A 14,459-nucleotide genomic window follows, 5' to 3' on the forward strand; every position below is an offset into this window, starting at 1 on the left:
AACCTTCAAGATGCTCTGTGGAAAAAAATAAAAACCCCATCCCGATCGCTACTAAACCACGCAGAGTATCCTCGTGAAGGTAATTGTACATCGGTCTACCAAAACCCAGACTATGTGCGGACTTATGAAGCGAAATGTTTGATACACGCACACGAAACTGAATGCACCACCCATCACCGTCCCAGCGTAGATGAACAATTCCATTTGTCTGACAAATGCGGTGCTCTCTAACACACCGGCGTGCTCTACTAGTAACGAATTGGCATGTTCTGTTTACGTGACAAACTGTACTAATTGGCTGTGTCGGGTGGTGGCGGGTTTGACGACACATTTATATATTTACGCGATCTAACCCAAAAAACACTATTATAGGCTTCGAGATTGCTCTGCTATGCTCCGCCCAAACGTCTCCCGAGATCGTGGACGTGCCTGATACGAACGTCATGAAATCGCGGGACTGCCCTTGTGGTTTATTTCGTAGACACATACGCGTGTGTGTGTGTCTGACCGACGCTACCAGTCAGCTAGAGTCAGTCCCCCACCGACAACAACGGAGGGCAGAGGAGAGCGAAGCTCACAACAACGAGCAGCGCGCTGGCGGATGAAATGCAGAAAGTTGGCACAGTGGGGGAGAACGGTTTGGTGCATCTGCCAGTCATCTCAGTCAGTCAACCAATAGCACCGGGGTCTGTCCCGTGACCTCCTGACAGCGAGCCTTCGACACTTCACGTGGCCTTAAAGTGCACTTGGCATGGCACAGACACCGTGGTCACGTCACCGTCACTAAGAGGCGAATGGTGGGTGTGAGTATTGGTATGCGTGCGTGTTTTCCCATCTCGTTGAGCATATTACTTGTGCTTGATGATGTATCGGGATTAAACAACAGCACTTTAATTGTTTCACCATTGACCCGATTTCCATTGTCTGTTCGTTTATTTATTTACACGTCTCTTGCTCGATCTGCCGCCAGACCCCATGTGCCAGTCCCGGTCGCCAGTAGGGAAATCATTCCCATGTAGATGTTGAATAAATGAACGAACGAGCTTATTTTCAATTTGCAGTGTTCGATGGTAATACATCGTAATGCCACATATGTTGAGCCTCAACAAGACTCTTGTTTTCAGAAGGGGCCTTACACTGCGATCTTTGGCCAATTCCGTTAAGCAATTGTTTGGTTTCATATGGGAGGAAACGAGAGGATCCAGAGAAAGCTCACACATTCAAGGGGGTTTATACTAAAATCTCAACACAGATGTCTCGAATAATCCATTGTTGCACTAAAGTAATCTCCTGCTCACCTCGAAAGCCCAAGAAAGGAAGCCCTTCTATCCACAGGCAGTCTCATAATCACGGATTACTAACAGCAGGCATCGCAACTTTATCATCAGCCATGGTCAATCCACTGCTGCATGAAGGCCTCTCCCATGCTCTCGTCACTCCTCACGATCCTGCAACTTGGCAATGGAAATCTCGTTTCATCTCACGCACGAGCGCCTAACCGTTACCAGTGGCGTCAGGAATTCAGTTTATTCCCAGCAAAGTTGTAACCCCCACCTCCCGATAGCCGCCCATTGTGAAATCTCTCCCACGCGCCACTGTGAGTGGCCTGTGCACGTTACGATTTGTACTCTTTTTAACTTTACACGGAGCGAGTGGCCGGCCCTTAGTGGAAGCGTCCCTCCCCTCTCCGTGCTAACTCCACTCCAACCCCGGCCGCGTGAGCAGCCGAGAGGCTTTCGCGGTGCCGGCGGTGGCAGCATTTGCGAAGGCGACACACACTACTGGACCGGACATCCGCGAAAACTATCGGACAACTGTGGAAATATTTTTTAAAAAGCTTTATGGCTCATCGGATTCCTCCGGTATAAATAAACGATTCTGAAACCGGAGGACGTATTGATCGGATCTCACCGGCCTCTCTCGCTCTCATCTCGCCATTGCGTTAAGTGTGCTTCTGGTTGCCTTATTACCAGCAGCCCTTTGGGAGCGCCGCGTAAAGAAAGTCAATATCCCTCCGCGACGCGCCGAATGAGCCTAATTGTCTCGTCCTGGGGTCCTTAACCGCCTCGTGTCCCTTTATCAATTAGTAGAAGTCCCAACAGCGATGCCCCGACGGTCTCCCTTTGTCGCGTAATAATATCTCATTTTAAATTACACGTGCCATAATGGGCTCGTTTCACGCTTGTTGGCACCACGTATACATTATTTGATTGTTGTTGTGGAAGAGGAGGAAAAATGATGGCGAATGCTGCGCGGGCCTTGTAAAGGCAGCAAGCAAGTTGCCTCTCAGCTCCACAGCATTGCCCTCATATGTGCTCGGTGATGAAACAATATTTGTAATCCCCGCATTGATAAACACGGCACATCCACGCGATGAGTAATCTCTAGGCGGTTTGTGATGAGGGTGGGTGCGGGGAAATCATTGGATTTCACAGTCTCTACGCAATTATAGTTTTTGGCCGAAATATATCCGAATTTTTTGTTTCCGTTTGAAGTGCAGTATTTGGCACGGAGAAAAAACCGCACAGGCACCCCGCTGTGGCGAGATGTTAATTATCTCGCCTGTTATACAGGAAGTCGTAGGTTCGATCTTGACACTTACAGTATATATTTGGAGTTTCCATGTTCGCCCCGTAGTTGTGTGGATTTGAGTTTTCTCTCCACATTTAGAATCAACATGCGTTGAGATGATAATATGTTTTCTCCTTTTTTCTGGCAACAAAACAGGTGTTAAGATTTTTATTTAAAACTTTCGTGACTGCAGAGATTCATATTCTTGGGTCTTTCCGTAAAGTCACGTCGAAGGGAAACAATAAAATATAAAAAATATAAAACAATAAAATGCTCACGACGTTTCGACTGCAACACAAGCAACCATCGTCAGGTGCGAAATCCACAGCAAGAAAATAAAAACGGTGGCGGGTTTTTCTTAACGTCAGCACCACGGACAGCGATTTGGCAGTTGTTCAGATGGACGAGTCCATCTATATTCGTTTTGTTGCCAGAAAAAAGGGGAAAAACCTATTATCATATTTTGGTACTGGCAAAGGAGGTCTCATGATGCGTTGAGATAATTTGGCCGATATAAATTTCCACATGATAAGCCATTTCATTGAGCAATCATTTGTGGGCAGATCGCTTCTGAAAAAAAATCTAAATAGCTCTTGTGGGCCTTGCCAAGTAAAATAAAAAAAGTTAATAGTTTTCGTATTACAGAAGCTGAGCGTAATCCAACCCCAGCATGGAGAAAAATAGTCCGAAACTTTATTTCACCCTGTTTTTAGTTCTAAATTGTATTCAATCACATCGGGACTTGACGAGACCCGGCTGGATTCAGCCGTTAATGATAACGGATTAGTCTGCAATTCAAAGGTTTTCCCGGAAAGCAAGAAAGCGATTGCAATATATTTGGCAATTTCTATATATATGGCAATTATCTATTTCACTTTACCTTCATGTTTGCTTCTCTCAAAGATGCATGTGTTACACGAGCAGAAAAAAATAAACGAATAAAGAACCCTTGGGCAAAAAAATTGACCGTGTTCAGACTTAACTGTTCCACGCAACCGCCTTTTGATGAATTATTCTGTCGGCTCCCCGGCAGCCTCGCCGAAACTTTGTAAGCACTTGAAATTGCAGTTCGAAAATACTTCGCTATTGATGTCATCTTTTTTTCCTCCTCCTCCCAATAATGGTGGTCGTAATGGCTTTCTGTGCTGAAATTTATCACAGCGAGCGTGGCAGACAGTCGCGAAGCATAACGCGCCTTCAGTAGTCCCGTGGCGTCCGTGTACAAGATTTCATAGTCCGAGCTTTTGTCCCAGGATTTGGTTTCTGGATTCGAGCCCCCCCCCCCCCCCACCTTCCCAGCACCCTCTCAACCGGACTTAAATTATTTCCCGACGTCAGGGAATGTGGTCCCCAAGAAAACGTGTGCACCCCTGAAACGTGTGTGACCTCCCCCCCCCTATTTTATTTGTGTGACAAAGTAATCTATGATCAAAGTTAATAATTCTACAACGCTGCATAAAAAAAACGAAATGCTTAATTGTAAAACCGCTTTCCAATCTTACTTGTCAAACAATTGGGTTCACTTTGGTTTCAGAATACTTTCACTTCCCCCTATCTCCTTATTTGGCCCAAATATGTACCCTGAGCAATATAGCTTTTGACCCCCTAACAAAATGTGTTTTGCCCTGGAAGTTCAAATAAATCGCTTGTGCCACGACTGCTCCTCTGGCATTGTCAATGACCGCTTGTTTTAATCGCTTAAAAAAATATTCCGTGAATTTGCGAGATAATGTGGCTTCACGCGAGGGTGTCTGTCTGTTGTTGTTAACATGCAAGTTATCGTTTTCCTTAATAGATAAACACTTAAAAACAAACGAAGTCATACATCTTAATGGAAATAAAAACGCCAAAAAGTTGTGCTGTCGCTGAAGCCTTGAAGCGAGCCCATTTCTTTTAAATCTCCCATTACTAAACAACCCAAATGAAACAAAGATGTATGGAATTTCGAATTGACAATTTACTCTCGTTGCGGAAGCGCAGCGCTGTGCACATTTCGGCTGATGTTTTCATTAAACCCGGAGGACAATCTTCACTTTTGTCCCCCCCCCCCCCAATTTGTTTTGTAATTCCGCCTGCCTCCTGTTGACCTGCCGAACCCGGCCGCCGTGTGCGACTCCGCGGGGATCGGCGTCTCAGTGTTCCTCACTGCTCAGTGTTCCTCACTGCTCAGTGTTCTTCACTGTTCAGTGTTCTTCACTGCTCAGTGTTCCTCACTGCTCAGTGTTCTTCACTGTTCAGTGTTCTTCACTGCTCAGTGTTCTTCACTGCTCAGTGTTATTCACTGCCCAGTGTTCTTCATCACTCAGTGTTCTTCACTGCTCAGTGTTCTTCACTGTTCAGTGTTCTTCACTGCTCAGTGTTCCTCACTGCTCAGTGTTCTTCACTGTTCAGTGTTCTTCACTGCTCAGTGTTCTTCACTGCTCAGTGTTCTTCACTGCTCAGTGTTCTTCACTGCTCAGTGTTCTTCACTGCTCAGTGTTCCTCACTGCTCAGTGTTCTTCACTGCTCAATTTTCTTCACTGCTCAGTGTTCTTCACTGCTCAATGTTCTTCACTGCTCAGTGTTCTTCACTGTTCAGTGTTCTTCACTGTTCAGTGTTCTTCACTGCTCAGTGTTCTTCACTGCTCAGTGTTCTTCACTGCTCAGTGTTCTTCACTGTTCAGTGTTCTTCACTGTTCAGTGTTCTTCACTGCTCAGTGTTCTTCACTGCTCAGTGTTCTTCACTGCTCAGTGTTCTTCACTGCTGAGTGTTCTTCACTGTTCAGTGTTCTTCACTGTTCAGTGTTCTTCACTGCTCAGTGTTCTTCACTGTTCAGTGTTCTTCACTGCTCAGTGTTCTTCACTGCTCAGTGTTCTTCACTGTTCAGTGTTCTTCACTGCTCAGTGTTCTTCACTGCTCAGTGTTCTTCACTGTTCAGTGTTCTTCACTGCTCAGTGTTCTTCACTGTTCAGTGTTCTTCACTGCTCAGTGTTCCTCACTGCTCAGTGTTCTTCACTGTTCAGTGTTCTTCACTGCTCAGTGTTCTTCACTGCTCAGTGTTCCTCACTGTTCAGTGTTCTTCACTGTTCAGTGTTCTTCACTGCTCAATGTTCCTCACTGTTCAGTGTTCCTCACTGTTCAGTGTTCTTCACTGTTCAGTGTTCTTCACTGCTCAATGTTCTTCACTGTTCAGTGTTCTTCACTGCTCAGTGTTCTTCACTGCTCAGTATTCTTCACTGTTCAGTGTTCTTCACTGTTCAGTGTTCTTCACTGCTCAGTGTTCTTCACTGCTCAGTGTTATTCACTGTTCAGTGTTCTACACTGTTCAGTGTTCTTCACTGCTCAGTGTTCTTCACTGTTCAGTGTTCTTCACTGTTCAGTGTTCATCACTGTTCAGTGTTCGTCACTGCTCAGTGTTCTTCACCGCTCAGTGTTCTTCACCGTTCAGTGTTCTTCACTGTTCAGTGTTCTTCACTGCTCAGTGTTCTTCACTGTTCAGTGTTCTTCACTGCTCAGTGTTCTTCACTGTTCAGTGTTCTTCACTGCTCAGTGTTCTTCACTGTTCAGTGTTCTTCACTGTTCAGTGTTCGTCACTGCTCAGTGTTCTTCACTGTTCAGTGTTCTTCACTGCTCAGTGTTCGTCACTGCTCAGTGTTCTTCACTGCTCAGTGTTCTTCATCACTCAGTATTCTTCATCACTCAGTGTTCTTCACTGCTCAGTATTCTTCATCACTCAGTGTTCTTCACTGTTCAGTGTTCTTCACTGCTCAGTGTTCTTCATTGCAAGGCTCGTGGGCCACTGGCGGCAGCTAGGTGGCCTTTTTAGAGCAGTCCCTGACGTGCGCCCCCCCCCCCCCCCCCCGCCATCATCATCGTGCTTTCACAAATCCCCAATGGTTTGCAAATGTGTGGTGGCCCTCACACTGATGATCTCTTTTTGGCGAAAGTGCCCCCCCCCCGCCTCCACCTCTGAAAATGAGTGAAGAATAATTGGTGTAGTGCATAAAGTAGCCTTGCTGCAAAGACGACGATTGCACCTTGTGAGTTCTCGCCGCGTCATACCTCGCACGCGTCTTACCTCGTGGGCGAACGTCCAGACGACTACGTCGTTTAGAAAAATCGTTGCTTCATTACGCAAAACGGTCAATTGGCTTCTCAGCTCTTTATTAATGTCGCATGCGGGCTTAGAGATTTGTCTCGGGGGGGGGGGGGGGGCTGTGACGGCCACTGCTGACCGCGCAGCCTCTCTGATTAATTGGGCGGTGGAGTGCAGCTTTTGGGGGGGGCGTACGCGGCGTCGTCCGTTTGTACGGCCGGTGAGAGCAGCGGTGGCGAAGCTGCCGAGTGTGCAGGCGGTGCAACTGCAAAAGAGCCAACGGACTCGAGGGGGGGGGGGAGGGGGTGAGCTTAATTGCTCACATCGGGGCCCCGGACACCGTCGCTACTAACGCGGCGAGAGTTGCATGTGTGTCTGTTTGTTGAACGATCGTGCTGATCGGAGGTGCGGGGGAAGCACAAAATACTAAACACAAAAAAGCAATACCAAAGAAATTAGTTTGCAATCTTGATTTGAAGCTTTCGTGACTGCAGGAATCCATACTCGTTGGTTCTTTCGGTAAAGTCACGTTGGTAGAAATGAAATAAATTAGTTTACCATCTAGATTTGAAAGTGCACAGCACAAGTGGCTTCATCATATCAGAAGGAGGAGTTTCGTGGGGTGAGTCTTATTAACGTTCTTCCACACGAGAACAATTGTACAAAGTTACCGACGCGGCTCGTTGATCTGCGCACGCACGCACGCGCGCGCGTATGCCTTCACTGCGGCAGAGCGACTCTGCACGCGGATAGCAATTTGGCAACGGCGGTCGCGCGCAATCGCCGAGTCGGAGCGCGCGCTCCGCAAGCTCATCCGAGCGAAGCGCCCGAGCTGCCGCTTGGCTCGCGAGCGTCTCCCCAGGGATGCGATGGCGCTCGCACGCGGTTTGGCCTCAAACGCGGCAGTGGACGGCGGCGACTTTTAGCCCCGGCAACAACAACAACAAACACACCGCCCCCTCGCTCACCGTGAAACCGTTGCCCCCGGACGCATAACAACTCTCGCCAGGGGCTCGGGCGAATGCCGAGTCGGCAGATGACGCCTTTCGTGGGTGAACGCACCCAGCCCCCCCCCCCCGCCCGCATTCCCCCACCAACCTCTCCTGCAGCTACACGCCGCGCTCAATGGTAAAGGTGCAGCCCTGCAATTGCTTGCTCGTGGCACTGCCGGTTGAAGGGCTTTCACGAGAGAGAGAGGTTTAAAGAGCCTCATTAGAAGGTGTTTCTGTTGTTCTTGCTGGCTCTGGCCATGCCGGCCAGACGTCTACGAAGAGGTGTAAGTGCCTCCACTTTACTCCACCACGCGCGGCACTGCCGATCGGCAAACTACGGGGAATCCTCTTCTTGGTTCTTTCGGTAAAGTCACGTAGAAGGGAAGTAATAATTCTCACGACGTTTCGGCCGCAACGCAAGCAGCCGTCCTCAGGTGCTTGTTGAAGGATCTCAAAGTGATGTGGAATCCCTCCCCGTAGAGGCGGTTAAATTTCGAATTAAAGCTTTCGTGACGGGGAATCCGTTAACCCTCATGGGTGGACAAAGGCGGTGGGAGGTGATTAAACGAATCTGCCACCGTTTCTTTAAACGTGCCCCTCCATGAGATCAATTCCAACCGGCGGACTCTGGATTGCAAGTCCACCGAGTTGGCCCGTGTTAGTGAGTCTTTAGTAGTTTGCTGTCTTTCCCCCGCACCTCTGATGAGCCCGGATGGCTTCGTACGGTGCGAAAGCGGTTCAACATGCATGCATGAAAACCGTGGCAGCATCCAAATTATTAATATGACATTACCCATTAATTACGTTTCGTCAAGTTTCCTATGCATGTTGACATCCTCAACATAATAATTACGGTTCTGCGATGGAGCTATCGATCAGGTGCCGGCATACGCGAACTGAATATTGACGCGCCTTCTGTAAACACGTTGGAAATAAAACCCAAGCATGGGGTCGCTCGCTCAAAAACATCCACGCTTCTTAGATAGCACCCTGCAGTGTGAAGTCCACATTTCTGTAGCGAGCGGAAGAATATTCCCGCCATGAAAAAAGATAAATACTCACGTGACAAGAGAAGGCTCAGCCTTTGTTATGCAGTCTATTCTTAGTCTTAAGCCTCACCTTACCATATTAATAATAAGTATGCGGCCCTTGCCCTTACCATCTTCTCCAACCATTATATAAACGGAGTGGTAGCTCCTGCAATCTCTCATTTACTTGATACAGCTGTCGTGGCTGTGACGGTACCACCTGAAGACGGAAGCTTGTGTTGCCTCCGAAACGTCGTGATTTATATTTTATTTTACTTTTTAATGTTTTTACCTACGTGACTTTACCGAAAAAACCTAAGAATATGAATCATTGCAGTCACGAAAGCTTCAAATCTAGAAGTGACAAGAGGTGTCGCGGCTCAGTCCGGTGCAACTGTCAACTCCCCTGTCGGTCTGTGTTTCGCCGTCACGCTTTCGTTTTTATTAGGAGCCCACGTCCCATTGGGAATTCACCACCTCCGCTGTTGCCTGAGACGAGCCCCGGGCTGGTGACGGAGCTGTTGACAGCTCCTTGTGAGGACCCATCTCCGAATCTTCCCTCAAGAATGATTGTCAGACGGGAAGTGTTGTCCTTTCCCCCCGAAAGTATTTATATTTTCTTCATGTAATTATAATTATTATTGTTGTGCCTATGCTTGATTAACCAGGATAGCGAGTCTCACTGAGTCTCGTGGCTTTGTTTCAGGAGGGTCTTGTCAATTTTTTGGAGTAAGCGAGGGGGGTGGGGGTGCGATTATTGCTGTGTTTTCCGGATGTAGTTATTTGTGGGTAATGTTTCAAATTTAGAAGAAGAAAAAAACTGGGACCGTGACCCTGGCAGTCAATGGCCTACTCTTGAAAATTACGTCACGGGATCTTTAACATTCACTGCTGATCGGACGGTGCGCATTTTTTTACGTTTAATTTCTGACAACACGCGAACACGTGCATAAAAACAGCACTCAGAGTTTGTGTATTATGCGAAGCGAAATCCAACGACAGTAGTTCCTGAAGGAGTGCATTGTGGTCCCCTTGTCTTTTGTCGCCGTCAAAATAAATGTGAGCCGATGTGACCGACTAGCAGGTGGCAGTTACAGAGTCAGACAACCGTGGACCGCTGTCAATCCTAATTATTTGGACGTACATTTAAACAAAAACAAAAATATTTATTCGGCGAATTGGTCCGTAGCTCGTGAGTAAGGCTGAAAAGTGCGCAAAGAAGGATGTTTGGAATTACACGCAGAGGCGGTAAAGAGAAGCACGTGGATGAGAGCACGCTGGCAGGCGAGCGACATCATCGTGAGTGTTATGGGCGGCAGGTGCTCTTGGGAAGGACCCAGTGGCGTACTCGTCACGACATTATCAGTTCAGGGGGGTGCGCCAATCGGTCAGACGGGAGCCCCCCAAATATTTGACTTGCGCAATTAGCGAAAGCCAAACGTTCCCGCTCTGATGAAAATAAAAAATTAAACGAAATGGAGCGTAAAAAAGGCATTTTCATTAATGTACATTTAAACCGCGTTTTAAATACATTAAAACCTTGGATTGTGAGTAACTTGGTTTGCGAATGTTTTGCAAGACGAGCAATTTTTTCAATTAATTTTAATTTGATAAACGAGCGAGGTCTTGCAATACGAGTAGTACGTGTATACGCTTTGTCTGCCGAGCGTCACGTGACCACAACTGATATACGAGTGCTTTGATATACGAGTGCTTGGGATTACAAACACGTTTCCGGAACGAATTATGCTCGCAATCCAAGGTTTTACTGTACGTTTATTTTTGTTGTTTGACACTCTTGTTGAAAACATATCACACGGTGGTTGTCAAGGGGGGCATCTTCTAGTAGCTTCGGCCACCAGCTGGGGCGAGGGAGGTGGGGGCAAGGTACCCCCTGAATGGAGGGGGAGAGGGGGTAGGGGCAAGGCAACCCTTGCCCCCCACTCTCGTTACGCTACTTGGGGGCAGGACGCGGTCGCGATCAGAGATGACGTCCGGTTGGCGAAGACTTAACGACGGAAGGGGGAACGCGCTCAGAGGGGCCGTCCACTGCTGAGACGGAGCGGTGTAATCGAGGGCTCGCGTGTACCCAGGAGCTTCATCCAGCAGTGAATAACCCATGGCTGAATATTAGGACGTTTTTGATGAGATGTTGCGAATGAAGCGGCAGCTTGTGAGAACGGAGAGGAGGCAATCTGCATTGCTCAAGAAGCAATGATAATAACATTGAAAAAATAATAATTTAGGAATCTAAATTAAACACATGTGCGCGGCGTAATTAAAGCGGGAAAACACCGCGGGCAAATGTAACGCAGATGAGTTACAGAATTACGAGACCTGAACGCTGTGCAAATGGGCCAAAGCACGGCTCCGTCCTTGTTGTGTGTTCAGTTTGTTGTCCATCCCACCCCGCAACTCCGATTCGCAACGGTGAGTTACGTACGGTGCGAAAGAAGTTCAGCGTACAGCTATATACGTACAGAGAAGGGGTTAATCCTGCGAGAGAGAAGGGACACGCAGGGGGACGACCGATTTGTCCACGAGTTATCTAGCCGCGTTAACACCGCGCCTCCTCTGTCTTCTCCTGCACGCATGCGCAGCCATCGTCTACGCTAAGTGCACAAAGCACAAATAGCAACAACAACAACAACACAAACACTACGCATTCGTCAATAATTGTGTGTGGCCTTAAAAGGGGAAAAAATATGTATCATGGGGGCGATATCTGGGCAGTAAGAGTTGGAGACCATACTTAACACCATGGGGCCTGGCAACAATCTTTTGTATTTTAAATGATTACCAGTTTTAAAATTGCCATGTGAATAGATACCTAATAGTAGCTATTGAGTAACAAGCAAACGCCTCAATAAGTACAAAGTATTCCTACTCGGAAATACATTCATTTGTGTTCAAAGTAGAATTATAACATGTTGCTGACGCACTGCATTGTGGGAATATTTGCTCTTGTGAACACACGGTACAATCCTATGAAATGAATGTGTGTCCAATGTTACGTATGTATAGGGTATATACACAACGAGTCTGTCTATGCAGATATTGTTACGTGTGTATGTGCTTATGGGTGTATTAGGATGCAGTGGCGAAGTATTTAGCACACTGCAACTACGAACTCGGCGACCCGAGTTCGATTCACGCACACGACCAATAACAGCCTGGTGCTGTGTGTAAACATCAGCAAACATCAGCACCGGTGAGAGCACGGCGGCCAAGGGTGGTGTTGGCCACCCCCATCACTGTCGTGCCCTGTGTTGGCCTTCATAGGTGCTACTCGCTAAATAGCCCTTGCCTCAACAGTCTGTTAAAGGATACGAAGAGGGTCTTTGAATCAGGATGACCAAAACATGTTTTGAGAGAAAAAAAAAAACAGTGACTACTTAAGAATGAGTCCCATTTTGACTTAAAACTTTCGTGACTGCAGGAATTCGTATTCTATGGTTCTTTCGGTAAAGTCACGTAGATAGAAAAAATAATAGCAATTAAATAATATAATTAAAAATGAAAATTAAGTGAATAAAATATATCATGACGTTTCGATCGCAACACAAGCAACACAAGCAATCGACAAGCAATCGACGATTGCTTGTGTTGCGATCGAAACGTAGATAATTGCTTGTGTTGCGATCGAAACGTCGTGATACATTTATTATTTTTTATTCACTTTATTTTCATTTGTATTATTGTATTGTTATTATTTTTTCTATCTATGTGACTTTACCGAAAGAACCATAGAATATAAAAATGAGTCCCATTATTTTGTACAATACAAAAACATTGATAAAATGTCGATGATGGAGAGATGGACGCTTGAAACGGCTACATACAAAATAGAGATCAGACGCAGGCTAAATACGCGATTCCTACTGTTGAGAAAAGTACGTGGGCCGGGCAGGACGTGGCTGATGGGTCAAGAATAACGTTGGAGTGGAACCGTGATAATCGGTTGGCTACGTACGGTGCAAAAGAAGCTCAACGTCGGGTACATACAAAGGATGGCTGCCATAGAAAAGCCAAAGGATCTCTGCCATCAAGGAGACGGAGCGATGAAATCAGCTCGTGTGCAAGTGCATCGCGTGTTCGTGAGAGATGGCAACGGATTTTGAAGTCCTTCATCCAGCAGTGGATCGATCCGATGACGATGATGATGCGGCTGGTAAAAGAGGTGCCTAACATCAAAATACTACGCAAACACGCATTTACGAGCACTGCAGGAGGAATTATAGTTACATCAGTCGTGCATAAATTGGTTAAATAAAGGCGCTAAAATATAGGAATGGAAATTTCCCCAAAAATTCCAGTTCATAAATTGTTTTATTGTTTAGCGGCCGACCACGCAAGATTGTGGATTGACGGCATCACGGTGGACTTGGGAGAGAGAAACGTAGGCCCTTGGGATGCGATCCGCCCGTGGCAAGCGAGAGGAACGAGTGGGAGAAATCTATTCCAGTCTCATCGTGAGCTGCAGTGTGACGACCACCGGAAGAGGCAAGAGAGAGAGATTAGAAACAGAAAATGTTTTGCTTAATCGGACGATCACAGTTTGAGTTTACACGCAAGTGTGGATAGGCATACACGTATTGCATCGACACACCATCTGGCTTATGGTGCTCAAATTCCACGGGGGGTCTTTGATCATATCCACTAGAAGGCAAAGAGCCCCAAGCCAGGTAGGTGTCCCCGCCCTGCTCCTCCTCATCACCTGCCTCGATCTGCGGCCACTCAACTCACCGAGGAGACCCACCCTTACGCGTAATGCGAGAACTCGGGGTGGCAGCAATTCGCGGTGAGCACGTTCAGCAAAAGTGTATCGCGCCCCGAGTGGGTTCAAGGACGCTCGGATTTTAATGATGTGAAGAAACTAAATCGGGCCACACTAAATACTACACATGCGCTAACTCAGAACTCGACACACGTAACGATTGCATCGCTCTAATAACGCTCCTAAAATGTATCTTGACTATTAGAGAACCAGTTGCTCTGCAACAAATTCATAAATCAGCTGTAGTTTTCATACTCTTCTCACAATCCTGTACTCGGAGCAGTTAAAATAAAGTTTTTCGTGAGGTTTTGTTTTACGTTCTTTTCGATTTAAAGACTATTTTGGCAAATATAATTGCATTCGTAAGAGCACAAATCGAAAAGTTAGAGCAATTTAACATGAGCCTGCGCCATCGCTATCTTTCGCCATTTCAACTCCATTCAATGTTTATTTTTTACTCGGAAAATGCCACGTAGCCAATTACACAGCTAGTTTTTTTTCGATTTAAGGACGGCTGTTTGCGTTGTGGCCGAAACGTCGTGAGAATTATTTTATTATGTTTTATTTTTATTATTTTATTACTTCCCTTCTACATGACTTTACCGAAAGAACCAATAAGATACACAGCTAGTTTTAGTGGTAACGGCCCGCAGCCACGAACAGTCATTGTTGGGGAGGAGAAGAGCCCAGACAGCAGCCAGCCAGGAAACTCGATTTTCGATCATTTTGTATCTATGAACCTACTTTTTCTGCTAACCAAATTATTAGTCTATTAACCAAATGTATTCACGCTACAGTGATGTAATTCAGTTATGAAGCTTGTTCAACAGGTACCGTGTTCTCCAGACTTCATTTCCCCTGCATTTTAACGTGAACACGGGGAGGGTGTGCGTCTCAATGCGGTAGCTGTGCGTGGGTGTGCGTGGGTGTGCGTGGGTGTGCGTGGGAACAGATGTGGGGAGAGGTCGCGTAGCGGTTAGCACGCTGCGCTACGAAGCCAGGGACCAGAGTTCGA

At 46.8% G+C, this 14,459-nt stretch overlaps 1 protein-coding gene across 3 annotated transcripts in view; it reads right to left on the reverse strand.

Moving 5' to 3' along the window:
• Positions 1–14,459, reverse strand: part of LOC133342673 (leucine-rich repeat neuronal protein 1-like) — a 47,143-nt gene that overhangs the window by 11,954 nt on the left and 20,730 nt on the right. Inside the window, exon 1 of one of the 3 annotated variants that reach the window (XM_061551991.1) lies at positions 6,630–6,736. The exons of the other annotated variants lie outside the window; for them this stretch is intronic. The gene's annotated coding sequence lies outside the window, so the exon portion shown is untranslated. Of the gene's footprint in view, positions 1–6,629; positions 6,737–14,459 lie in introns of those variants that run through there. 3 annotated transcript variants of the gene reach the window in all.

This window comes from Lethenteron reissneri, chromosome 15 (assembly GCF_015708825.2).
Source record: "Lethenteron reissneri isolate LAM-NWPU_2019-01 chromosome 15, ASM1570882v1, whole genome shotgun sequence".
In the NCBI taxonomy this organism is placed as follows: Eukaryota; Metazoa; Chordata; class Hyperoartia; order Petromyzontiformes; family Petromyzontidae; genus Lethenteron; species Lethenteron reissneri.